This window comes from Plecotus auritus, assembly GCF_963455305.1.
Source record: "Plecotus auritus genome assembly, chromosome: 1".
Lineage (NCBI taxonomy): Eukaryota > Metazoa > Chordata > Mammalia > Chiroptera > Vespertilionidae > Plecotus > Plecotus auritus.
Window position 1 is genome coordinate 89,365,055 of NC_137770.1, and position 27,784 is coordinate 89,392,838.

The following is a 27,784-nucleotide window of genomic DNA, read 5'->3' on the forward strand; positions in this document are numbered from 1 at the left end:
AGAATGGAGTCAAAACAGTCTCTTTGGTGAGAGAAACCAAGATGGCGGCATAGGTAAACATCTAAACTGCTGCCTCGCACAACAATTTCAAAACTACAACCAAAAGAAAGAACGGACACCATCCAGAACCACAGGAAAGCTGGCTGAGTGAAAATTCTACAACTAGAAGGAAAAAGAAAAGCTCACAGAGAATTGGAGGTACAGCAAAGGGGCTTTGTGCGCGCAGAGAGGAAGGGCGGCTGAGAGCCTGGCTGACTTTCTCTGGCGGAAGGGGGAAGGAAGCCTCTGACCGCACTGAACCCCAGTTCTGACTGCACTGAATCCCAGTTCCGGGCGAACCCCTGGGGACCCACGCTCTTACAGGGGGAGTCTGGACTCTCGGGCGGAGACTCAAGCTGGGAAAGGCAGAAGTCTGAAGGCGCGCGCGGGCCAGTGCGCACAAAGGCTGCGGAGGTTGCCACAGGCTTTCCCTAGTGGAAGGGAGTCAGAGGATTCTGACTGCACTGAGCCCCAGTTCTCACTGCAGTGAACCCCAGTTCCAGGCGAGCCCCTGGGGACCCATGCTCTTGTGGGGGGAGTCTGGACTCTCGGGTGGAGACTCGGGAGCCGGGGAAGGCGGAGGACTGAAAGTGCGCACGTGCGCGCGTGCCAGTGCGCACAAAGGCTGCGGAGGTTGCCACAGGCTTTCCCTAGTGGAAGGGAGTCAGAGGCTCCTGACGGCACTGAGCCCCAGTTCTGACTGCAGTGAACCCCAGTTCCAGGGGAGCTCCTGGGGACCCACCCTCTTGTGGGGGGAGTCTGGACTCTCAGGTGGAGACTCGAGCTGGGGAAGGCGGAGGACTGAAAGCGCACATGCGCGCAAGGGCAAGGCTGACAGGAAGCCAAGACTGAGACTCCACCCCATCCAAGCTGAGCACAGAGCCTATTGCAATTTGGCAAGCCTAATCCTATAAGGCTGTCTCCAGCACCGAACTTCTCCCAGCATAGACACAGCTGATCCTTACAGCCAACTGGCCCGGAGGTCAATTCTTCCCAGTGATACCAACAACAATAAAGACTTAATTACAACAAGGCTGTACACACAGTCCACAAAGGGGTGCACCAAGAGTGTCCACCTCAGGTTAACTGGGGAAGCAGACCCACTGGGCCATATTGGAAACCTAGCACAAATATCTACCTTACCAACTCAGGGAAGCAGTGAAAATGCGGGGTCAAAGAATCAGATCACAAACGAAAGAAATGGAGGAAAACAAATGACTGGATATAGAATTCAAAGCCACGGTTATAAGACTTTTTAAGAATATCCTAGAAAAGGCCGATAAATATAACGAGACCCTCAAAGATATGAAAAAGGACCAACTAGAAATTAAACATACACTGACTGAAATAAAAAATATTATACAGAGACCCAGAAACAGAATAGAGGAACACAAGAATCAAGTCAAAGAATTGAAATACAAAGAAGCAAAAAACACTCAACCGAAAAAGCAAAAAGCAAAAAAAAAAATCCAAAAAGTTGAAGATAATGTAAGAAGACTCTGGGACAACTTCAAGCGTACCAACATCAGAATTATGGGGGTGCCAGAAGAAGACAGAGAGCAAGATACTGAAAACCTATTTGAAGAAATAATGACCGAAAACTTCCCCCACCTGGTGAAAGAAATAGACTTACAAGTCCAGGAAGCACACAGAACCCCAAACAAAAGGAATCCAAAGAGGACCACACCAAGACACATCATAATTAAAATGCCAAGAGCAAAAGACAAAGAGAGAATATTAAAAGCAGCAAGAGAAAAACAGTTAATTACCTACAAGGGAGCACCCATACGACTGTCAGCTGACTTCTCAACAGAAACTATGCAGGCCAGACGGGAGTGGCAAGAAATTTTCAATGTGATGAATAGCAAGAACCTACAACCAAGATTACTCTACCCAGCAAAGCTATCATTCAGAATTGAAGGGCAGATAAAGAGCTTCACAGATAAGAAAAAGCTGAAGGAGTTCATCACCACCAAACCAGTATTATATGAAATGCTGAAAGGTATTCTTAAAGAAGAGGAAGAAGAAAAAAGTAAAGAGAAAAATTATGAACAACAAATACATATCTATCAACAAGTGAACCTAAAAATCAAGTGAATTAAAAACCTGAGGAACAGAATAATCTGGTGAATATAATAGAATCAGGGGCATAGAAAGGGAGTGGACTGATAATTCTCAGGGGGAAAGGGGTATGGGGGGTTCATGAAGAGAATGGACAAAAATCATACACCTATGGATGAGGACAGTGGGGGGGAGGTAAGGGCAGAAGGTGGGGTGGGAAATGGGTGGAGGGGAGCTATGGGGGGAAAAAGGAGAAATAATTGTAATAATCTGAATAAACATTTATTTAAAAAAATAATAATAATAATAAAAAAACAGTCTCTTTAATAAATGGTGCTGGGAAATTTGGACAGATAAATTTGCAAAAAAATGAAACTAGACCGCCAACTTACACCATACACAAAAACAAACTCAAAATGCTAAAGGACTTGAATGTAAGATGGGAAACCATAAAAATCCTACAAGACTCCATAGGCAGCAAAATAGCAGACATATGTCATAGCAATATCTTTACAGATACAGCCCCTAGGGCAATGGAGACTAAGGAGAAAATAAACAAATGGGACTACATCAAAATAAAAAGCTCCTGCACAGCAAAAGAAACCATCAAGGAAACATCAAGAAAGACCACTGCATGGGAGAACATATTTGCCAATGATATTTCCGATAAGGGTTTAATCTCCAAAATTTACAGAGCACTCATACAACTTAACAAAAGGAAGATAAATGAGTCAAAGGATCTAAATAGACACTTTTCAAAAGAGGACATACAGAAGACCCAGAGACATATGAAAACATGCTCAAAGTCACTAATCATCCGAGAGATGAAAATCAAAACAACAGTGAGATACTATCTCACACCTGTCAGAATTGCTATTATCAACAAATGACAAGTGCTGGTGAGGATGCAGAGAAAAAGGAACCCTCCTGCACTGCTGGTGGGAATGCAGACTGGTGCAGCCACTGTGGAGAACAGTATGGAGTTTCCTCAAAAAGTTAAAAATGGAACTCCCATTTGACCCAGAAATACCACTTCTAGGAATATATCCCAAGAAACTAGAAACACCAATTAGAAAAGATATATGCACCCCTATGTTCATAGCAGCACAATTTACAATAGCTGGGATTTGGAAACAGCCTAAGTGCCCATCAGCAGATGAGTGGATTAAAAAACTGTGGTACATCCAACATAATGGAATACTATGCCTCTATTAAAAAGAAGGAACTTTTACCATCTGCAGCAGCATGGATGGAACTGGGGAGCATTATGCTAAGTGAAATAAGCCAGTCAGAGAAAGATATATATCACATGATCTCACTCATATGTGGGATATAATGATCAACATAATTTGATGAACAAGAATAGATCGATCTAGAGACAAATGGTAAGGGAGGTTAGAAAGCAACCAAAGGACTTATATGCATGTATATTAGCATAAACAATGGACACAGACACTGGGGTGGTGGGGGCTTGCCCGGGGTGGGAAGGGATTGGGGAGGGGATCAATTGGAGGAAAAGGAGACATATGTAAAACTTTAGATAATAAAAAAGTTAAAAAATTTTAAAATTTTTTTAAAAATTCAAATTTCTCTAGTTTTTCATGAATTGGTTATTTTGAACCTTATAAGGTTACTAGAGGCCCGGTGCATGAAATTCATGCACGGGGGCAGGGGGGTGTCCCTCAGCCCAACCTGAACTGACCCCTCTCCAATCTGGGACCTCTCAAACATCCCTCTCACAATCTGGGACTGCTGGTTCCCAACCACTTGCCTGCCTGCCAGCCTGATCACCCCCTAACCACTCCCCTGCCAGCCTGATCGAAGCCTAACTGCTCCCCTGCCAACCTGGTCACCCCTAAGTGCCTCCCCTGCAGGCCTGATTGCCCCTAACAGCCTCTGCCTCGGCCCCCACCACCGTGGCTTTGTCCAGAAGGACCTCCGGATGGATGTCCGAAAGATGTCTGGTCTAATTAGCATATTACCCTTTTATTAGTATAGATAACATATATGCCCCTAAAAAGTTATATTATGCCCTAACTGGCTCATTGGATATAGTTATATTATATTATTGGAAAAGTTATATTATGCCCTAACTGGCTCATTGGATATAGTTTTTAATATTACTTAAAAAAAGTTATATTATTTTACACACTTTAAATTATACAGTACATATTCAACCTCTTTTACCCTGTGTTTTTTTTTTCTAAATATATCTTATTGATTTTATTCATGGAGAGGAAGGGAGAGAAATAGAGGGTTAAAAAACATCGATGAGAGAGAAATATCAATCAGCTGCCTTCTGCACACCCCCAACTGAGGATGTGCCCGAAACCAAGGTACATGCCCTTGACCGGAATCAAACCTGGGACCCTTCAGTCTGCAGGCCGATGCTCTATCCACTGAGCCAAACAGGTTAGGGCCCGCCCAATTCTTTTTTTTTTTTTTCTTTTTAGATTATCCACATTTGTAGATATGACATTAATTCATTTTTCCATTGATTTTTAGAGAGAGTGGAAGGGAAAGGGATAGAGAGAGAGAAACATCAATGTAAGAAACACCCCTTCAATTGCCTTCCTTAGGAGCCCTGACCAGGGACCCAACTTGAAACCCAGGTATGTGCCAGGTATGTTTCCTGACCTGGAATGGAACCTGCAACCTTTCTGTGCACAGGAGCACGCTCACGCTCAACCAAACTACCCACTTCAGCCTGGCTGTTATACAATTTCTGGAATTTTATTTCAATTAATTCTCGCAAAGTCTGTGGTTTAGGTAATATTCACATTTTGCTGATGAGAAAAAAAAAAAAGAAAAAGAAAAAAAAACCTCTTCGTTTTGAGACGTTATTCTTCCCTCATTGCTGCGTTTTCCTGCCAGCCCTAGAAAGATTCTTGACAGTGGTTTCACTGGGTATCCAGAGTCAGAAGCATTCTCCTCACCACTACCCTCTCCAAAGCCTCCTCTGCACTGGTACTGAGGCTGTCCTGGAGGGTGCAGAGGCTAGGTAACAGAGACAATGACAGGATTTGGACCACTGGAGCCACCGTATCCGCCTCTCCTCTCTCAGCCTTTCTCCACTGTGCTGGAGAAGGCAGGGCCAGCAACTTCCAGCAGCACCGAGCTTCCAGATAGGCCAAGGTTTGTGGCACTAACTCTTTAGACACCAGAAGTGCTGCAGTCTCTCCCTCTCCTGAGCCACTGTCACCCCCGAGGTTATAGGGCTGCCCTGGAAGTCCTCTGCATGCCTCCAGTCCACGGCAAACATGGCAGTGGACTCGGCGATGAAACTGCTATTTTAGATACTTTTAAACACCCCAGCACTGAGGTAAGACTTCACTTTTTGATTCTGACTCTGCTTCTCGTCTATTGGACATGTACAAAAAATCCTTAGGCATGCTTCGACTTTCCCTCCTGCTGGTGGCCTTAAATTCGGCACGTACACACCCCCTCCCCAAGCTGGGTGTGGGCACCATGTCTGCGGGAGAGCATCGGTGGCCAGGACATTTCTCTGCGTTACCCTAGGCTCCTGTGTCTTTGGTTGAGTTGGCTGTTCAGCTTGCTTTGCTCCCCTGCCCCGTTACCCCCGTCAACTTTGGGCCTTGGAAATATCTTGGTTCTCAGGTTTAGCTCAGGTGGTGTTTGGGAGGGTCTCAGACTGCCTGTGTTTGACAACAGTTCAGGAGACAGAGCAGGTCATGATGGCTTCATGATTCCTAAATCCCTCCTCCCAGGTCCTTTTTCTAACTGGAGTTAGGTTGCCCAGATGTGACACTCATTTGGTTTAGGATTCACCCATAAGAACATGACATATTTGCACGGAACAGCTTTTGCATGGAGGATACCTGCGAGGAGGGGAATCAGCAGTGAAAGGAACCAATAGCAGATTTGGAACCCCCAGACAGGGAACCTCGCTCACTCCCCACATGTCTCCCCACTCCACTCCCTGCATGGCTCCCTCAGCGGCTGGCCTGGGCGTGCAGGAGGCTTGGCTTCCTTTGTCACCTGGGAGACAAAGGAAGCCAAGACTCCTGCCTGTTCCACAGGCTCTGTGGCTCCGGCCCATGCTGCCATCTTTGTGGCTATGGGCGCCACCATATTTGTCACGGAGTGACAGTTAATTTGCATATTACCCTTTTATTAGATAGGATAATTTATTCAAAGGGGGAAAACAAATGTATGAGATGAGGGTGTTTCAGTTATAATTTTTTTTAAAATATATTTTATTGATATTTTACAGAGAGGAAGGGAGAGGGATAGAGAGCTAGAAACATCGATGAGAGAGAAGCATCGATCAGCTGCCTCCTGCACACTCCCCACTGGGGATGTGCCCGCAACCAAGGTACATGCCCTTGACCGGAATCGAACCCGGGACCCTTCAGTCCGCAGGCCGACGCTCTATCCACTGAGCCAAACCGGTTTCGGCTCAGTTATAATTTTAAAATAACTAATTACCAGCTATTTCTGAAAAAAAACAACAAAAGATATATTCAGCAAATAAGTGTTATCAGTGTGTCATAACCCATATAAGGTTTAAGTACATGTACAAAATAACACATTTTAGTAACAAAAAGAACACAATTTTAAAAAGAATTTTATGCCCTAGCCAGTTTGGTTCAGTGGATAGAGTGTCAGCCTGTGGACCAATGGGTCCTGGATTTGATTCTGGTCAAGGGCACATACCTCAGTTGCAGGCTCCTCCCCGGGTTTCATTCTGGTCAGGGCACACGCAGGAGACAATCAATAGATGTATTTCTCTCACATAGATGTTTCTCTCTGTCTCTCCCTCTTTCTTCCACTCTCTCTAAAAATCAATGGAAAAATATCCTCAGGTGAGGATTTACTAGTAAAAAGAATTTTATATTTCCCAATGAAGCAAAATAGGATTCATAAAAAGAAAAAAAAAAAAGAACTCTGTTGAATTGCCCCATACTTCTTTTATGGTATAGTATTGATTTTAATCACCAGAATGTAAACATAATAGGAACAATTCATTTTGTTTACTGTTGTATTTCCAGCACCTAGAACAATACCTGATCACATGCTCAAAAAGAGTTTTTCATTGAAGGAATAAATGAATCACAGCTGGAGATGATACAGTATAATCTTTTCAATGCTTAAGTCATCTAAATAATTGTAATTCAGCCCCAGCCCCCCAAATATACTGTGCTACATTTCAAACCTCAATTTAAAAAACAAATGAAAAGGTCCTCTTTTACATTTACAAAATGAATGAGTTATAGAAGTAAAAGATAATTTTACTTTTCATAGTCTCTATTCATAGGCATTTCCATCTTTTTTTCCTTTAAAGTTTAGCATAAGCTCATATAGAAACAGAAACCAGAAAGACCTGGAGTTATGTTCATTCTTGTGATAATCAAACATAGCATGACTTGTCTTTGAGGAAAAAAAATGAAGTTACAAGGTGCTACAGCAGTGGTGGATTGTGGGAAAAGTGGAGAAGGACAAAGAGGCAGGAGATTTTTAATCATAGGCTTTAATTTAAATCAAACGTTTCTGCTGAGAATTCCTTTGATAATTGCTTCTAATTTCTCTATCATTTGTCTTTTATGTTTTTGGCTGTGTTCATTATGGAAAAGATTTTAAATTTAAAATAATTGTGCATACTGAATTCTCTATTGCCTCAATTTTCATTTCATTACATTCCTTTAATATTATAATGAACAATGTATTCTTATTCATTCAGTTCATTAAGGAACATTTGATTAGTCAAATACAACTTTAGAAACCTTAGATTCTATTATTTTAGTATTCTATTTTAATGCAGTCTTATAGCTTTTATTGTTTTTATTACACCAGTATTCAGATTTAATTAATTCTGCCAGCACAATAGCTTGTTAAAATGCCTTGAGACAGTAAACAGTGAAGATGTATGTTGTGTATATATACACAAATGGTTTGATTATTTTAAGTAAGGTGATTGGATGATAATTGCTTAAAATGAGTAAATTCATTCAAAACAGTTAAATCTACTGTGTGAATAAGAAACTGACAATTTCAAAATAAAAATATTGGGAGCTCCACATCATGCTACTCCCTCTTAAAAATATTCAAAAACAAGCAATATATTTTATATTATACCCAGAAGGATTCTAATCCCATTTCTAATCTCAAGGAATCACACCTAATTTCTAGTTTATTGATATTGGCTATCTGCTGTATTATGATGTAGGTTCAGGCTAAATTAAAAAATGGCTTATACAAGGTAAACATGACTTAAACAAGGCTTGAGGGGCAACCTGGGGGGAGGGGGCCTAGCAATCTGAATCTGTGCCAGTAACCAGTATCCTAATGCACATTCTTGTTAGCCTATAATTAAGTCACTGCCCCTTCCTTAGGCAATAATCTGTTTTCCAAAATACTCCCAGTTTACAAGAGCCATAAACTAAGAATTTAATAGCTTAGCCAGAGGGGAGGTCACTGGCACCACCCAGGCCAGGCCTTTGGGTATAATCTCACCTTCCCCATCCCAACCCACAGAGGGACTGCAAAGCCTGCAAAAAGTCCAGAAGCCTGGTCCATATTTGGGGAGACAAAGAAACCAAGGGGATAAACGGGAGAGACCCTCCACATTCAGTACTCAGGCTTTGGAAAGGGACTCCCCTGAGTCACCATACTAGTACCTCTGCAAATAAAGGGTTTTTCCTAAATCTTCTGAGTACCTGTTGTGTGTTTTTTGGTTGCCTGGTAAATTCTGCAACATAATTTGGTTCCCTGACCAAGAAACACGCAGCTGAATTGCCCCTTTGAGGCACCGCTGCACGAGAGCAGGTGGGTGGGCCCGCTCGACCAAGCCACCATGAAGAAGGGAAAGGCACCACCAGCAGTTGACTGGGTCCCAGTCTTCGCTGGGCTCAGACAGATCGAGCCACCACCACCACCACCCCCAACACCCCTCCCCCCTGGCTCATAAGGACTCCAAGGAAGACAGGGAAGCCTTTCCAGGACCAGACATCTGATCAGTAAGTTTCCCTGAGAACCCAGTCCGAGTTCAGGCCTGTCTTTAGGGGCAGAAGAGGTGGCTGATCACTGCTTAGGCAAAATATTTGCCTCAGTTCAGGGACTTTCCAGGGGTGGAAGTCAAAACTCGGACTGACTGGTGTGTGAATGTGAGTGTGAGAGTCTGCATGAAGCAAAAGTTACCTGGTGGTTGTCCTGTATCTCTGTTAACTGTGAGGGATTACATGGTTTAACTGCAAACATGGGAAGTAGTTCCTCTAACCCGCTCTCTTAGAATGTATGCTAAAAAATTTAAGGGCCCAGACCGCTGCCTGCAATGCAGATGCCTCTCTGTGAAATCAGGGGCCCCAGCTTATGGCTGAGGATGGAAAACAGAAATACCAGGCTTGGGTGATACATTCTCCCACAATAGTCCATTGGGGAGAATGCTGAGATTCTGGGAGGGGCAGCTCCCAAACCAGGGACAGAAGACATTGCTCTGTGATGTAAACTTTGTGTGTTGCGTGTGCCTGTATGAGAGTGTTTTTTGATGTTTTATGTCTCTTTGTTATTTGTTTAATTTGTTTAAAGATGGGACAAGTCCCACTTTGGGGAAGCCCAGTTGTGTGTGGTGAGGCTGAACACATGACAGAGATTGGAGGACATTCCAGCAGCTGCCAAGAATCCTTATTCTTGGGGACTCTTCCTGCTTTCCCTCTGAGGGTGTTGGCTGCTGGAAACTCTTGGCTAGTGAGATTTCTATCTATATGTCTATAATGTAATTTCGGCTTTCTATCTTTTAGGGACGTTAATTTGCTCTTCCCTGGTTTGTGAATATAAGGAACCCTCTGTGTGGGCTTTGCACCACTCAGAACCAAAGGTCATTTTGCTGTGCTGCGTTAAAATTTTAAGATTCTAAGACTAATTTGAAAGTGTAAAATTTGTGAAGGTTGCACATATGTTAACCCAGGGAAGTTTAAACAAAGGCCAGACCAATAGCTAATTTCAAGGCTGCCTATAATTAACAAACCATCATCTTCCCCACCTGAGGCAAAGTGGGAGGGGGAAGGGGAAAAAGCAGCTGTTAAAATGGCCTTTTAGATTTTAAAGCAGCAGAATGAGAGGTGTCACTTGCTACACCCACACAGGTCCTCTGGAAGGGGCAGGGCGGAGAAATTTGCAGAGCCCCACACCGAAGCACACCATTAAATGAGACAGGGTGGTTCACACCTGCCTGTGACATCACAAACCCACGCAGACTGGCTGAGGCGGAACTGAGGCTGGCTAAGGGGCAGTCACAGCTTTGCTGCTTCTTCGCCCATGGGGGCAAGGCAGCAAGGGAATGGGTGGGCAGTAGGCATGTCCTCCCAGTGTTTTCTCTACAACATTCAAAGTATATTCTGTACTTCTGTGGCATTATTAAAATATAACAATTTGTTATTCAGATTGAAAAGGGTTAATTCTGTGGTCAAGACCAAATCTTTAATGTTAAAACCATTTTAAGCTTTGATAATCTTTAAATTTGGTATTTAAGTGATAACTTTGTGACATCTCAAGGGCCCTGAGGTAACACAAAGATCTACTCTCTCTCCCTAAAAAGAAATATTTTTTAACTAAATTAGACCAATACAATATACTTGAAATTACACAAGGAAGTAAGTTATGCAGGCTGGGTTGGGCAACAAGGTTAATGCTTCCATGATAATAGGCAGTTCTTGAATGAAGATGGACCACATTCCAAGGGTGACTCCTAGGTCCCAGGGGCATACAGCACCTAGGAAGATTAGTATGTCCTTTCTTTGAACAGAAAGGGCAGTCATGATTAACAACATAATTAATATTTCCCACAACTATAATTAGTCCCCAATGTTCTGTTTTTCCCCCATAACACTGGGAGGAACAGATCTGTAGAAGTACCTCTATCTGTGAATCAGGGCACTCCTGTTTTTACAAAGGAAAATAAAATAAAATGGTACTTTCACATTGAGTTATCCCTGTTACAAAATTGGTCAAGAAAATGCTTTAGGTAATAATTGGCTTTAAAATCTCAAAGTTGTTAAGACATAATAAATAGATGTAACTAAAATGGAGAATTTGTGATAAAGCTTTTCAGTAATAATTATAAATATCTCTCTATATATAAAAAGCCAGCAACCATAACGGCCATAATGACCATAACAACCGGTCATTATGATGCCCACTGTGGCCAGCAAACCAGCCGATCAGGGGGTGGGGCCAGCCAGCCAACCTCGTGGACCCTCCCCTCTGCCGGCCTGACCCTGATCAGACTCTTCCACCCCAGTCAAGAGCTGACCACCGGCCAAACGCCCTTTCCCTGTCCCCCCCACCAGCCCTGCCCCTGATCAGCCTGCCCTACCACAATTGGCCTGCAGCCCTTCCCCCTGGTTGGCGCATCCCTGATCACACCCCCCAACCCCAATAGGGGACTTGGCTGGGTGGCCAACCTCCTGAAGCCTCTCCCCCTGGCTGCCCCACCCCTAATCACAACCCCCACCCCAATAGGGGATGGGACCAACTAGCCAACAACTCATGGCCCTTCCCCCAGGCCACTAGCCCCCAATTGGCACCCCCCACCCCATTTGGGGTTGGGGTCAGGGGACCCACCACCCACAGCCCCTCCCCATGGCCAGCCCCACCTCAAGTCAGCCCCCCAACCCTAATTGGGGGCAGTCCCGCCATCCAATCACCCATGGCCACTTCCCCCACCCTGCCCAGCCCTGATTGGCCCCGATCGGGGTGTGCCTGCCAGCCAATCTCCCACCATCTCCTCCTCCCAACAGGCCCAGCCCTGATCCGCCCCAATTAGAGCTGGGCAGGCTGGACCCCACCCATTCATGAATTTGTGCACTGGGACTCTAGTGTTAATAATAAAAGTCCAGTCACTCAAAAGGAGATTGACTATGCTCTCTGTTGGAAGAAGGGGCCAGTCGTCCTTCTCTCTGTAAAAGTAGAGAAGCCTAAAAGAGAACAAGGGAAGACAGAGAAATGAGATCCTTGTCCTGCCTTCCCCTCCCTATGTGACCTGGAGACAATCTGAGGGAACAGCCAAGATGGCAATTTACAATCCCAACCTCCCCCTCATCCAACTGTCTCTTAGGCCTCTGAGCCACCAGAAACCAGCTTTTCTAGGTTGTGAAAGGAATTGGAGCAGTAAAAAAAGAGTTAAAGCCTCTGCTGGAAGACCCATGTGGCTTAGCTGACCAGCTAGACCCATTTTTGGGCCCACAAGTATATGCGTAGACCCGAGTTAATGTCTATCTTAGGAATACTATTCTTAGGAAAAGAAGGGGGAATTATTTGAAGGTTGGCTATGGCTATGTGGGAAAGGGAGCACCTGTCTGGCCCTGGCATGCTTCCAGCAGATGTAAAATTTCCAAACCCAGGAGCCCCAGTGCAACCTTAACAACCAGGCCCATAGGGGACACATGAGAGATCTCTCAGGGAACTAATAATTAAAGGGATTAGGGGAGCAGTTCCCCAGTCTCAGAACCTAAATAAAGCCTTCAATATTCAGCAAGGCAAAGAAGTAGGACCTTCTGAATTATACCAAGACTAAAATATCAAATGAGAAAGTACTCTGGCCCAGACCCTGAGGACCTGTTGGGCCAAGAAATATTAAAAATTATATTTTGTCACCAATAGTTGGCCTGACATCTCAAGAAAACTGCAAAGTTGGAGAACTAGAGGTATAGAAATGCAGAGTAGCTGTTAAGAAGGCTCAGAAGGTCTACATAAAGATAAGAAAGGCAAAAACAGCAAGCTAACATAATGTTCACAACTGTAGAACAAGTCTCCCAGGGAAGGGCTGGCCCAGAGGGCCAGAAACAGAAGCCACAGCAGTATTGCCCAAACCTTAGCATGTTATCTCTAGGAAAAATATGGCAGTTTTGAATCCAAGCAGCTAGAGATCTGGGAACAGGTTGTGGGGCCTGCTCCCTTTTTCCCCGCCCCCTTTTCTCCAGTTTCCTAGGCCTATACATAATTTTCCAAAGTATTTGATAACTTCAAACTACAGCGCGAAGGTAGGGGAGGGTTGGGGCGGGGGGTAAGAGATCAACTGAAGGAGTTGTATGCATGCATATAAGCACAACCAACAGACTCAAGACACTGGGGGCAGGGGGACAAGGGCAAGTGGCGGGGGGTAGGGGAGGCCTGGGGGAGGTCAGTGGGGGAAAAAAAAGAGACATATGTACTACTATTTGTAATACTTTAAACAATAAAATAAAAAATAATACAATAATTAAATAAAAAGAACAACACACACAAAAATATATAATACTCTTGTAACAACTTTTAAATAATTTTTTTTTAAACTCTAAAAAGAAGTCTTTGATAACTTAAAGGTTTTAGAGAATTGCTGGGTTAAATGGTAGACATCTAAATATTTTGAAATAACAGGATACTGAAACATTAATTAATCTGAGTTTGTCTCCTCTGGAGAATCTTAGGAAGAAGTTGAATCTGTTAATGAATAAGTTTTATATTTTATTTGAAATCTCCCTTAAAATATAAATGTTTTGATAATCTGAGGAATGTTAATTGCTTACATGTCACCTAAAAATTTAGGTTAAGAATTCTAACTAATTGGAAGGAAAAGTATGGCTTTGGTGCAATAGAGAAGGCATAAGGTGTGGAAATGCATTTTGAAGGAGAAAGAAGGTGGTTTCTAAAGCTGGTTATTTCTGAAAGTTGTAAGAATGTCTGTGAAAGTTACAGAAAATTTGTAGAAAGAAATATTAAAAGGAAATTGATTAAATGACACAAGCCAATAAGCCAGGACAAGCAGAACAGGGAAACAGATAGTAAAACAGCAGTTTGCAACCATCTAGAAAATCCTATCTTCCCTAAACCAAGGACACTTAAGAGTAAATGATTTGCATTTTGCCTCCCTAAACAGAGGGTAAATAGCTTATGTCAATGTACTAAGGGAGACTGATAGCAGAAATCCAATTAGTGTCATTTGCTGTCCATGCCAAGGACAAATGAAGTTAGAAAATAAGCCTTATTTTGGTTAGTTCTTTTCTAGTAAAATAATTATGTTATATTAATCAGGCATTTAATTTTAAAAAAAGGAAAGACCATCTATTTTTAATTTTAAGAAACTTTCTCTTTATCTAGAATTGGCTTTAGATCCTCCCAATAGGTTCTAAAATGCCTCGAATGTTTGTTTTCTCTCTCATGAAGGAAAATTTTATACTGAAGGTACATAGGAACCTTTGTCAAATACAGTTATAACTAATGGTTATTGGTTATAATATTATAGAATGTTGGGTTTTACAGACAGGACAACATTCCATGTCATCTACATTATAATGAAATCCATAATCGTGTCATTTTAAATTTCTTCTTGTTATTTGGAGACAGTTACTGTTTTGTTATAATTCATTTGGAAAAATATTACATCTTCTGAAGAGTCCATAGAAAGAACTGGCAGGAAAAATTAGATCTTAAAGCAAGTTAGTGTATTTTTCTCCCTATATTATCCCTCCAAAATTTGGCAATTCTTAATGAATGAATCATGTCAATGCATTTCTTTGAATAAATTCAATAAGACCAGTTTCCAATGGTGGCTTTATTGACCAAAAACTTTGACTGGAGTATAATGTTTTAAAGAGTCATGTCTGGACTCTGAAGATTTGAAGCCAATAAGAGTGCCATGGAGAAAGCCTGCTATCTTGCTTGGTAGCCCTGAGAATGGATGGCACTGGAGCAGCAGGCCCATACCCTGCCATTGCTGGTGGTTGATCAGAGTGGAAGGGAAGCAGCAAGAGTGCCTCTGCATCCCTGCCAAACCCCCACACACTCTAGGCCGCAAGGAGTAGGAGGGCTGCTGAGATGGGCCTTGAAGCCTAGGGCGCAGGCCCAGGTGGAGCCACTGCAGGTACAGATTTTGGTGAGGAATTCACCTAACCCAGCAGATATTTCAGGCAGGCCTGATGGCAGCTGGATGGCTTGGCTTCTCTGCCCTAAGGGGCACATTGAGACTCACTCATGAAATTCCAGCAAAGGTGGTCAGTTACCATTCTTGTTGTGTTTATGCAAACAATCAGGCCAAATTGAATGCAAAAGATAAATTAGTCTTAATTTGGATCTTTAATAAAAATAAGGGTGATTTTAAGGAGAAAAATTCTATTTCAATAGGAAATTATTAGAACTGAAATGTTTTCTTTTCCCTTCAGCCAGACCAATGGTCGACAAAATGCGGCTTGCGAGCCACATGCGGCTCTTTGGCCCCTTGAGTGTGGCTCTTCCACAAAATACCACGTGTGGGCGCACACGTACAGTGTGGTTGAAACTTCGTGGCGCATGCGCAGAAGTCGGTTTTTGGCTCTCAAAAGAAATTTCAATCGTTGTACTATTGATATTTGGCTCTGTTGTCTAATGAGTTTGCCAACTACTACACCAGACCATTTGTTGTAATTCTTGCTGTTCTAATTGTTCAGTAATACTAAACTTTATAATACAGCTTGTCTCCACCAGGTCACAAGCCCACCTCCTTCTGTGCCCAGGCCTCATCATCCTTCTTACAGAAAGCAAGGATCTCTTGGCTCTGAAAGAAAACTTCACCCCTCCTCAGCATTGAAGCAGTTAGAGAAGCCCACTGATGCCCCCTTTCCTGAAAGAATTCAGAGCCAAGATCCTTGAGGGGATGTGTTAGGCAGTTAGACAGACATGAGCAAAGCAAGGATGATGGGCCAACTGGAGGAGAAATAGATGGGACCCTGAGACATGCTTCTCACTACTCCAACTGCTCTGAAGCCGGAAATGAAGAAACCTGTGTAGACTCCCTCTCCTTTCCTCTAAGAAAGCCAACAGGTTTTAGAACAGCTTATAGAGATAGAATCAGTAATCCCTGAAGCCCCAGATGTTACTCCCAACCAGATCTCTGGACTGCCATTACAATCCCTTGGGTGATGAACATGAAAAAGACTCCACCTGCTTAACACCCTACTCCCTAACTTTGAGTCTTCTGTTGAATCCCCATGGCTGAAAATCAGCTTGAGGATCAAGTGGGGGGAATGAAAGGAATATAGAGGGCAACCTGGGCAGGGGGGGGGGGGGGGCAGGGGGACTAGCAATCTGAATCTGTGCCAGTAACCAGTATCCTAATGCACATTCTTGTTAGCCTATAATTAAATCGCTGCCCCTTCCTTAGGCAATAATCTATTTTCGAAAATACTCCAAGTTTACAAGGGCCATAAACCAAGAATTTAACAGCTTAGCCAGAGGGGATGTCACTGGCACCACCCAGGCCAGGCCTTTGGATGTAATCTCACTTCCCCCATCCCAATCCACAGAGGGACTGCAAAACCCTCAAAAACAGCAGTTTGCAACCATCTTCTGAGTACCTGTGTGTGTTTTTCGTTCTCCTGGTAAATTCTGCAATAGGATGATACATCAGATCTTCTGTTTAAAGTCAGGCTTTTTCTTTCTTGTTGTTTCTACCACCCATAAAGTGTTACACTTTCCCTTTAAAAGCATAAACTGGAAGTTGCACATAGCACTTCCTTTCACATCCCAGGGGAGGACCTTGATCATATAGCTACAGCTAATTGCAAAGGAGCTGCCAAGCAGTCTTTATTCTAAACTAGAGGCCCAATGCATGAATTCATGCAAGGGGCTAGGTCCTCGCAGCCTTAGCAGCTTGCCTCAGCCCTCGCAGCCCTGGCTTCGTCCAAAAGGACGTCCAGAAGGACCAGAAGGACATCTGGAAGGTCATTCAGCTGTTCAGTCTAATTAGCATATTACACTTTTATTATTATAGATAACCGTGGCCCAACTAAAACTTGTGAGAGTAAGTAGCTATCTCTGCCATAAGAAGTGAATAATATAAAAGCTCACAAATTTATAAAATTACTTTACATTTAAAATTTTCATTTTGCAAGTTATATAAATAAGAAGTAAGGGCGTGTGTGTTAAGTGGTCATAACTGAATTCCAAGAAAGAAGTAATAAAGAGGGAACACTTGATTTTCTTTCAATATGGCTTCGAATATGTACAAAGTAATGCTAGTCCATTGGAGTCAACTTTACTAAAACATGCCATCCACAAAAATTATAATTAAAATATAGTTATAGGGTTCTATATTTTTTGCATTGCTTCTATGTGTTGGATGCTGATGATCACCCAGCATTCTCATTCTTTCTTCCTTACTCCTCTCCTCCTTCCCAAATAATACCAGTTTAATCCAAGTATTCACATAGAAAGTCTCTCTCTCTCTCTCTCTCTCTCTCTCTCTCTCTCTCACACACACACACACACACACACACACACACACACACACACACACACGACAATCACAAATAAACTTATGTGGTCACATCTCAATCATAAAGGGAGCCACCAGGCTGTGTGAAGCTGACGTGGCTGGCAGCAGGGTAGAAAGGCTGAAAGAACTTGGATCTTTGATGACAAAGGTGAGCTGCTGAATTGATCCTCCTTGATTACCATCCCTTGAAGGTAATAACTTCTCTTATTTTTAAACTGGATTGTTTATTTTTCGATCATTTGTTTTATAAAGCATCTTAACTGATATATATTCTTAAATGCTTTTTACTGCTTATAAAAACATTGAGCAATATGATTTCTAGAGTTCAGAAAAGCTATTTACAACTCTGTCAAGTAAAATTTTAACCAAAAATTGTCAAATTTTCATAAAACAATTTCATATCTAATCTGAGTAAGTTTAGATAGGACTAAAACAATACAATTTAAGTTTCAGATTGATCAAATCAAAACATTTTCATTTTTAAAGCATCAATTTCCATAAGAAGTCACTGGAATCTGTATAATTTCTCATCTCATATTGTATCAATGTGACCCTTTGAGGATCAGTTGTTTGTTAAATCAAGGACAGATGCCTGTGTGTCCAGCACTAGGAAACTGTTTTCCTGCTAAGATGTGTCCACTGATGTACACTCTTAACTCTTTTTTTGCTTTAGGCTTATCTTTCCCATAAGAAGAATCCAGTAAGTTTATCTATTTTCACAGGCAAGAAGTGAGTTCTGCATTATTCAAAAGGAACTTCAAATGTTCTCACTTGCAATAGAAATTGTCTTAAAGGGTCTTAAAATAAATTCTATTGCAAATGCATTTAAAATGAATCTGTTCTAAATGACTGAAAGAATAAACTTGTACATTTTTTACTGTTTTTTTCTAAGCCTTTTTTCTTTTATTTCATTACTATTCATGACTTATTTACAATTTATTACGCTTTGTATCTCAAGACACATCATTATAATTGTCAGTCCCATTTAAGGTTTTCAAAGATTGTGAAAGAGATAGATATTTGAGACCTCTGAATAAGAAGGGAAGTAATATTAACATGTGATTGAATGGCAGCTGCTTGAGTAAAACATATGATTCAATGATTTCTAAGTGGAACACATTCTCGACTGAGATAATGCTAACAGCACTAAATAATACCTCCTGAAACAATGAAAAGAGACACATACAGACTACTTATAACTTCATAAAGAAAATAGTACTAAGCTCATAGCAATTCATTATAAATAGATCCCCTACATATCAAAAGCAAAAGATAGATAGCATTGATATATATTCTAGCAAATCATATACCACAAGCTAGCAAATCATAGAACTGAACTGTAGTCTCAGATTGAAGCAAAAGGAAAAGTTGATATTTCAGTATCTTAGTTTTATAAAGGATAAAAAATAGAAATTGCAGATATTGAAAGAGAACATTATACATTTTTAACACATGGAAAAGTTATTTTTCTCTTGAGTAAATGTGTAAATAAGTTAGGACACATTAGTACATTTCACATCATTTAGAGTGCTTTCAGAAATCATCATGATAAAATGCCAGTATTACAGCTGGTTAAGAACATAAAGCCAGAATGCTGGGTTTTAAGTCTTGGCTCTACCATTTAATGACTGGGTGCCTATAGACAAATAAATGAACTTCTCTGGTCTTCAGTGTCCTCACCTGTAAGATGGGGATGATGATAATAGTAGAGATAATAGGATTGTTACAAGGATTAAAGGGTAATATAGGTAAGTATTTAAAACAGCACATAGACTCACAAAATGTAAACTATTATTAGTAACTTCATATACATGAAAATTGTCAATTCACTCTATATGTGTAAGAAATGTCAATTAAAAGCATACCATCTATGCTTTTCTGTTTCAACTATTTTTTAATTTCCTTATTTTTTATCTTTATTGTTGATAGTATTACAGGTATCCCCTTTTTAACCCATTGAACCCATTTAGCCTGCACCCACCCCCTGAGAATTCTATTAGATAGATTTGTTGAGAGCAAAATTCAAACCTGCATCTGTTTTCTTACCAAAGATTTCACACACTATAGATTTTTAAAATAATCGTTACACTGGTTATATTCACAAAATATAAATAGCTCAACTAGCTAAAAAGTTTTTTTAAACTACATTTATTATACTTAATATATTCAAACCACTTATTTTGGAACTTTATCAAAGATAAAAATAATAATGTTTACTACATGTTTTCAACTAGTATGAGTATTTTGTTTTCACTTAGTTCAGATTGTTTTGAGACAACTATTTCTCTTTGACTTAAGTAAATAAAGAATCTATTGAGTTTGTGATTTAATCATATTTGATTCTGCTCCCCAAATCACAAGTGTTAAGATACCGCGATATTTCCATAAAACCTACTACTTCTTTAAAACTGGAAGAGCCTCAGAAAATGTTGGACAGCCCCCTTTTTTCATATTTGAAGAAACTGATGCTCACAAAATGATTCATGGGCAGAGAGAAGCCAAAGGCGATGGCTTTAGCCAAACAGAAAATTCAGATTTCTGTTCACTACATCCCACTGCCTAGTATTTGCAGAGTCCCTATCCTTAAGTTATGGCCAGCTGACTAGAAAACTTGCTTCTTTGTACAACAGAAATGGATTTAATTCTAAAGGCATTGTTATAGGCTTTTATAAAGTTGTATTGAGTCCTACAGAAGGTCATGTCCTCAATTCCACTAAAGATATGGTGCTATTAATAGAACCTCCCCCCCCCAAAAAAAAAAATAAAGGTGATCTCCATAGCCCTATTTAAGTTTGTGATGAAATCATTATGTTACCCTGATTAAAGAAATTGCTTTACTGTGGTCAGTCTGCCCCAGCTATTATCTGAGAACATCTCATCAAAAAGTGCTGGATGACATGTTCTAACAAGAAAAGATGCAGTTGTGAGCTATTAGAAGATTAGAAGATGTCGGTTGAGCCTTTATTTACAGTAGAAAAAACAAACTGCAATAAGATATTCTTGAATGCTGACATATTTCTTAGAAGACTCACAATTTTAAGCTTTTAATCAGAATATTTGTATAATCTACCTTCATTTTACTTTATACACAGTGACAATTAGATAATAATCTTTTCATAACAGTAAAGAAGAGAAGTAAGCATCTACCTAATAAATCTTATCTGTGTAGATACCAAACCCTAGAATTCTGTAGGGAATTTCACTTATTTTTTAATTGCTATTTTTAAGCTGAACTTTGTGATTAATTGCCTTAATCTCCAATTCTCTTTGTTGATATAAATTCAACCACAGAAAAGCCAGTGATTAAGGAGCCCTTAAAATGAGGAGAATTTTCATACCTTCTTGACTGCAATTTGAAAAGTACATTTTTTTGCTACTTCTACAGATCCATTTGTATTACTCTAATTATTCAAAATAATACAAATGCTTAAATACAAATTGGCAGAATATGAATGTTCAAAGAATCTTAATATGGACACTTAACTCTTGTCACTCCCCTTTCTTTGCCATACTGGATAGATGGTATAAAATTCCTTCTCTCATGGAATGTTTTGAAGACTATGTCTTCTGGTTCAAGAAAAGGTAAATAATATATATATTGGTAATGATTCAGATTCCAGTTTTAATAAAGGTAAAATGTGAAAAATAGAGATAAAGTAGAGCTTAAGAGAACATGTGAAGAGGAGATTCCTCTAAACATGAAGTAAGAAAGATCTAAGAGTCCAGAGCAGTGAAGAAATTCACCCATTACCTGTGGAAGAACTGAGAGGAAGACCATGAGACCTAAGAGATAAATAGCTTTGTGATCCATCTAACAAGCTTGGACCAAAGGTACAAATTGGCCTTTGAGCTGACTGCTGAGATAAGCAACAATAATCGGTATTGATTGATGATTAATGGCTTGTAATTCTCTTCCCACCTCCAAACCATAGCACAATCTTCAGTGAGGCTTGGGAAGGAGAAGCTTTGTTTCATTGTTCAGTGAGTGGTCAGACTGTACCAGAGGATAGAATATAATCTTCTCAAGCTTAAACAGCAGATAAGTGACACCCAGCGAAGAGACTAGTGCAATATTCAAGGTTGCCAAGAACAGATAATATACACACCAGACTCAAGTGGTACAGTATTTACTTAAAGCAAGACCAGAAACAGTGTACACAAGATCCAATCCCTCACAATTTATGGGTCTACCATGGTCAGCCGATCCATTCTGCAGCCATCACAAGCAATATGACTGCACTCACTCCACTTCTAGCTATAATATAAGAACCTCAACCCGTCCCCAGTGGGGTCTGAAATACAGGAACATGGACACATGTCTTAGGGCCATTTACACATGCCCTTAAGCAGAAAAGTTTTAGTCTGAAACAGGAAAAGATGCCCTCACTGCATCCCTACAACTTCTTAACATCCTTACTACTTCTCACAACTTCTTCTATTCACTTCTAGTCACTTTTATTTCTCACTACTTTTCACTAAATTCTCACTACTTCTCCTTGACATCTTTTGTATGTGATGGTGAAAACTATAACTCAAGGTATTTGTGTTTGTGCAAAAAAGCCACTAATTATGTATGACCACATATTCTAATAATATTTTACATAGTATCACTGACTCTTTTGTACTATATCCTATTCATATTCTTTCTTCCCCATTCTACTTCTTTTAACCTACTGACTTTCCCAAATGTACCCACATGCACAGAGCTGTGTACCTACTACGCTCACAAATGTACACGTGTGTGCGCACACACACACTGAACCAGTTTGTCCATTTTGACATGGTAATTTACAGTGACTATTTTTATGGAGAAAAATATTTAAGATCAATTATAAATAATAACACTGTCTCTAAATACATAGTATAGGTTCACAATGTCTCATAATTATATACCCAGTCTTCACAGATTGCTCAGTTGATTGAATTCAGAAAATAAATGGTTAACATACTGATAGTTTAAAAATAGTTGGGTGTTGTGTTTGGGTTTTTTTTTACTACATTGTAGGCTATAATGATTATTTGGAGAGACTACTCATACTGGTGGCAGTCACTAATCATCAATAATTAATCCCCTTTGGCCTATAAGGGATTAACATGTTCTTAATTCCTCTTAATCATTTATCTTAAACTCTTTTGTTCTACATTTCCTTCAGAAAAAGAAAAAGTCCTCTTTCTATCAAAGACCAATATTAATCACACAAGAAGAGAAAATCTTCTCATTAAATCCCTGAAGCTCATTAGGGAAGTTTAAGTTATTCTAACACTTCCCTAATATTGTATCCATGCAGCAAAGAGCACTGACTTTCCTGCCAGTTAATTGTCTGATATGAACTGACCTAAAGACTGAAGTGCATTTTCTGTGCTGGGTAGAAGATAGAGTTGTAGCTGTTTTTACTAAAGCAGCTAATTAAAAATTTCTCTGCCAAAACACAATTTTTCCCTTGGTGATATTACATTAGCACATGCTTATAAGCATGTCACAGATATGCTTCATTTTATGCAATTGGTGTGATTCCTGGAAGGTCCAATATACTTGGAACCCATCTGAGGTGCAGAGAAGATTTAAGCCTAATGGAAACCTATGCAAAATAATTTGTTAAACGAAACATCAAAGGTATACAGCTATCCTTTAATCAATAAATTTTCTTATATCTAAGAAATTCAGTGTGTCACAATGGGAGGATAAAAATATTCTATAAAGTCGAAAACAAATTGGCAAGACAAAGGCTGCAAAATAAAACAGGAAAGGAAGAAGGCACAGAGCCTAAGGAAACAGGACAACAGGTTTGGCAATGTAAGAATGGGATCAGTGAAAGGAGAAAATCACCTGCAAAAAGCAAGCTCACCTAAAGACTGATTATCAATAAATTTTGGAAATTGACCGAAGCAACAGAGAACAAGTAGGGAAGTTGTTTAAGAAAGAGGAAAAAGACTCTTATGTAGTCTTAAGCGGGAAGTATGTATATGAAAGATTTCCTCTCTCAGTCCATGCAGTAGAAAAAGCACTCATGAAGTTAACTAAACTATCAGTTTTAGAGTTCTGAGTATTCCAAACTAAAGAGTAAATAGCATGACAAATGTTATGGATGTTTTATTTCCTTGGCAACCACTGGATTAAACAAGCTAAACAAGTATAATTTTCCTGCAAGCCTTTATTTTTAGAGTTTAAATATGTTAGCATATACGGTGTGAAAACCACTCCAATGACAGCACAGAGGCCTTGTTATTTGTACACTGGGATGTTCAAGGATGTTCTGGCATGAGCCTAAACAGGATGTTCACGGACTCTGAGCCTGAGAATCATAATCAGGCCAAGATACCATGTGCGGGTGCAAGGACACACGGAACGCTGTGCCCTTCTATCACCACACGGTACACTGTGCCCTTCTATAACCACACGGAACGCTGTGCCCTTCTATCACCACACGGTACGCTGTGCCCTTCTATCACCACACGGTACGCTGTGCCCTTCTATAACCACACGGTACGCTGTGCCCTTCTATCACCACACGGTACACTGTGCCCTTCTATAACCACACGGAACGCTGTGCCCTTCTATCACCACACGGTACACTGTGCCCTTCTATAACCCAAATGATTAATGTCACTGTTGGCAACTAGCCTTCTTTGTCTCTGGAGTAATATACAGGTTACTCCACAGAGAGGCTAGAGAGCTTAGGGAGACAGGGCAGCTGGGCAGAGCTAGTGAGAAGAAGAGAGAAGCAGAGGCGCTAAACAGAGAATGTAGCTCCTATGTGTGCAGGAGAGGCTAGAGCACGGGTGGGCAAACTTTTTGACTCGAGGGCCACAATGGGTTCTTAAACTGGACCGGAGGGCCGGAACAAAAGCATGGATGGAGTGTTTGTGTGAACTAATACAAATTCAAAGTAAAGGAGCGGAGGGGGAAGCAGGAGAACCCTCCGCTCTTTCGGCTCCGTGGGCCGGATAGAACAGCCGAACGGGCCGGATTCGGCCCGCGGGCCGTAGTTTGCCCACGGCTGGTAGAGAGCTCAGATGAAGCGGAGACTGCCATGACGTAAGGCTCATAGAGAGCTCAGATATAGCTACCATGTTAACCAGCCAGTGTTATGGGCAAGAGACACAGGGGAAGCTGCTGAGCTGAGAGCTCGGGTACTGCTATGATGTAAGGTGGTGAGTCTGGGGCAGCATGCGGCTGCTCAGATACTAACTGTGGGTATAGAGATCAATGCTACTATGTGAGAAAGATATGTAATCACCAGCCATGTCCAGCTGCTTGCCTATATTGGCATTGCTGTAAAGGACTGTTTTGCCTGTATAGGATTGTTGTGCCACTGGCTTCTGCAGTAAAGACTCATTCTTATACATCCACAACTTCTCATGGCTTCTCGGTCAAAGACCTGGCATCCTAGGAGATCCAGCCCCAGGCTTGGGGGCTCAGATCTGACACTTGTAACTAGTCAGCAGAGGATAAAGGAGGAACTTGGACTAAGTTCCCAACAGTTAGTACAGTGAGCAGGGTTTGAGAAGGAACCAGCCCTGGAGTAGTTGGGAAGAATTTAGAAGAATATATGGATGCAGAGCAGCAGTGCTGAGCAGTGCTCCTTGTGTCTCTGACATACGGTAAATCTTAAACAGAAAGATAGAATGGTTCCCAAATTTAAGCCACAGAAATATTTTATAAGATTATTCCTAGAGATTAAAGATCAGAGCACCATAAAATACCAAAAATTATACTAAAACACAAATAAAAACAATATGAAAAAAGTGGCATTAGGAGATAGTAAATGAAATTAAGCACAAGCATTTGATTAAATTTTATTTAAAACTAGAGGCCCGGTGCATGAAATTCATGCACCGGGGGGGGGGGGGGCAGTACCTCAGCCCAGCCTGCACCCTCTCCAATCTGGGACCCCTCGAGGGATGTCCGACTGCCCGTTTAAGCCCGATCATACCTGGATCGGGCCTAAACGGGCAGTCGGACATCTTTCTCACAATCCAGGACTGCTGGCTCCCAACTGCTCGCCTGCCTGCCTTCCTGATTTCCCCTAACTGCTTCTGCCTGCCAGTCTAATCACCCCCTAACCACTCCTCTGACAGCCTGATTGATGCCTAACTGCTCCCCTGCTAGCCTGTTTGCCCCTAACTGCCCTCCCCTGCAGGCCTGGTCACCCCTAACTGCCCTCCCCTGCAGGCCTGGTCACCCCCAACTGCCCTCCCTTGCAGGCCTGGTCCCTCCCAACTGCCCTCCTCTGCTGGCCATCTTGTGGTGGCCATCTTGTGTCCACATGGGGGCAGTCATCTTTGACCACATGGGGGCAGCCATCTTGTGCGTTGGAGTGACAGTCAATTTGCATATTACCCTTTTATTAGATAGGATATCAAGATTTTGAGTGCTGGACACATGGTTAGTGTAGAATTGATAGGGGGAGAGTACACAATAAGAATAGAATCACAGCCCAGCCAGTGTGGCTCAGTGACTGAGCATCGACCCATGCACCAAGAGGTTGCCATTTCTATTCCTGGTCAGGGCACATGCACTGGTTTCTGGCTGGATCCCAGCAGGGGGCAGGCAGTAGGCAGCTGACTGATATTTCTCTCTCATTAATGTTTCTCTCTCATTGATGTTTCTATCTCTCTCTCCCTCTTACTTTCTCTTTCTGAAATCAATAAAAATATATTTTTTAAAAAGAATAGAATCACAGTTGATTAATAACTACTCACTGTACTAACTATAGATAAGAGATTTTTTCTTACAGACCCTGGGGAGCTGTGGAGGATGTATTGTAAGAAGAAAAGCAGAGTCCTAAAGATAATGGACCTTGAAGTTCAGGTGGCTCTATCATTCAGAAAGAAGATATGTCTTGAGAGCAGATCAAGGACAGGACATGCCTGGAGGCAGACAATGTCGGGGACCAATCTTTACTAGGACAATTACAGAAAACAAATCTGAGGAACTCACATAGTTTTAGGTTCTTTCCCACCTTCTAACCCTTTATAACAGCTGGCTTGAGATGAGATGTTAATGTGGTTTTTCAGGGTCCTATACCTGCCGCTCTCTGGGATTGCCGGCATCTGAATAAGAGCACTTCAAAGATTCAACCTTGTCTCTACTTATTGACTCTGATAGTGATGGACAGGATGGACATTGTTCCAGTTTCAGAATAATGCCTGTTCTTGACAAGGCTACAGAAAGAAGAAAGCGTAGTGTGTCAACTAGAAAAAGTAATGGTCTTTACTGCTGTTAAAGATGCCAAAGCGTTAAGACATATGTAGACAAATAAAGGCCACAGGACTCCTTGATGTCCTTCAGATTAAAATCTGGATTAAGAGTCCCAAACTTCAGTAGACTTGAGCTGGAAAAACAAACAAAAGATAGGGAAGGTCTCAATTCCAAGACGTGCCAAACGATTGTAATTTTCATATCCCCCAAGTCAGATACTTTATAAAATGTTCTCCACTGTGTTTATGCATTGCTGCTTTGTACAACATAGATGTTTCAGTATCATAGTGCATAAGCTCAGTTATGAAGGCCTCAAGCTTCTCAATTACCATCTAGAGACAGGATCTTATTTTAATGAGCATATAACCAATGTGATTTGTGGTTTTAGGTCAGATTTTTTTACTTTAAACCCAGGTTTTTACTTCAGCATCATAGTGGATGGTGAACAGGGAAATTTGAGGGGAAAGGATGAAGAATTGATGAGTTTGGGACATTTAGGTAGAAGTTTTTAGTAAGCAGTTGAACATTTACATCTGAAGTTTCATAAATAATTTGTGCTAAAGATAAATATTTGGGATTCATTAACAAATGATGGGAACTGAAGCCAAAGAAGTAGTGAAGATCATTCAGATGGGCTATTCAGAAGGACAATAAAGAATGATATAAACTTTCGGAGTCAAATTATGAAGAAGGATGAAATATTTGGTTGCTATTTCATGTGAAAGCACAAGTGATAGCAGTCTTAACAAAATAAACATAAAAGGGTGGAGAGTGATGAAAGTAAAAAGGTGAAGGAAATAGTAGAGGTGACAATACCATCCTATCTAATAAAAGACTAATATGCAAATTAACCATCACTCCGCTACACCACAAGCCACGTCCGAAAGCCACATCCACAAGCCACACCCACAAGCCAATCAGGAGCGAATATGCAAATTAAGCCAACCAAGATGGCTACGGCCACAGAGAGCAGGAGGGAGGCTTGGGTTTCCCCAGTGATGGAGGAAGCCAAGCTTTCTGCCTGCCCTTGCAGGCCTATGCCTCCACTCAAGGCTACAAAGTTTCAATGATAGAAGATACATAAACCCAAACAGAAATGGCGGCAGCCACAGAGCTGGAAAGAGCAGGAGGCTAGGGTTGCCCCCGGCGATGGAGGAAGCCAAGCTTTCCGCACACCCTGGCCAGCCCAGGCCTCTGCTTAAGGCTACAAAGTTTCAATTATAGAAGATACATAAATC

General features: G+C 41.3%; 1 pseudogene across 1 annotated transcript in view; it reads left to right on the plus strand.

Moving 5' to 3' along the window:
- Positions 1-5,113: 5,113 nt before the first annotated feature.
- The window catches only part of LOC308239244 (protein Shroom3-like), a 44,590-nt pseudogene continuing 21,919 nt past the window's right edge, over positions 5,114-27,784 (plus strand). Inside the window, exon 1 of the transcript in view lies at positions 5,114-5,235. The product of the transcript in view is annotated as a protein Shroom3-like (transcript). The remainder of the gene's footprint in view (positions 5,236-27,784) is intronic.